The sequence below is a fragment of the Cryptotermes secundus genome, unplaced genomic scaffold (genome assembly GCF_002891405.2).
Source record: "Cryptotermes secundus unplaced genomic scaffold, Csec_1.0 scaffold724, whole genome shotgun sequence".
Lineage (NCBI taxonomy): Eukaryota > Metazoa > Arthropoda > Insecta > Blattodea > Kalotermitidae > Cryptotermes > Cryptotermes secundus.
Window position 1 is genome coordinate 547,792 of NW_019727403.1, and position 1,230 is coordinate 549,021.

Here is a 1,230-nt window from a genome sequence, read left to right on the forward strand (position 1 = left end):
GTTTAGGTGATATTAGTTCAGAAGCGAGGCTTTGAAACCGCTCCCAATCTGTAAATTTTTCAATGGGTTCCGAAAGGTTGCTAATTTTAACGTGATCCAGTATGTGAAATACTATTGGTAGGTGATCTGAATCCAAAATATCACAGACGACGACCTCTGACATTCTGATATTTTTGTGAACCACAATGTCTAGCACGTCACCATTTCCCGCAGGGGAATAATGAGTAGGGCACTGTGGAGCTGAGATTTCGAAATTGCCCATATCAAATAAATCCATAAGTTTCAAACCTGAGGTGTTTGAAACTCTACTATTCCAAAATGGGTTCTTAGCATTCAATTCACCTGCCAAAATAGACTTTCGTCTGAAGCTTAAGAGCTCAGTGATGTCAGCATCACTCCAGGCATTGCCTGGAGATTTAGAAACAGCTGCAAGCAGCACTTCGCTATTACCAATTGGTATGCAGACCCCTGTCGCTTCTACTGAAACAAGGGGTGGTAGGTCTACATGGTTGTGGGGAATGCCTTTTCTTACTGCAACAGCAGTTCCGCCATTTCTCCCGTCCTGGCGGTCGATTCTATAAAAGTAGTAATTTGGAATATAGGACCTCTCGTGAGGTTTCACATGTGTCTCTGAAAACAGGGCCACATCTACGTGTAGGTCTTGCAGCTACATTATCACGCATTTCTGCAACGCACACTCTTCAGATTTCTTTTCACCATCACGCGCGCTAACAAATCAAATTCAAGGGCAAGGGTCATGTTACAACTGACGGTCGGTCAGTCTGTTTGTCTTGGTGTCGAGCCCCAGCTGGGGCTCATGACCAGATATTTCTTTTCAATGAAAGTTACCGTCCTGTCCATGTGTAGCGCCCTCTCTGACGAGAGGTCGGTTCTGTCATCTGTCAGTCAGTCTGTATGAAGTCTATTGTCTGTATTAACATACATTTACAAATACACACTTAATCCTTACTTCTATGTACAATACATACACAGCCTCTGTCAGTCCAGGCTAGGTAGAGCAGATTATGCCCTTTCATATATATACATATATATCCTAGTAGTATTAGCTACCACGGCAGTCTAGTCACTTGAACGGTCGTATGCCTGACCGCCACCAAGTTTAAGCCTCTTATACTTTCTGTGTCGGGCTTCGCCTTGTCCGATGTTGCGAACATTCTCATTATCATGATTTTGTATGACTTCTGCTTGTTGCCTGCATAATTTTGTTAT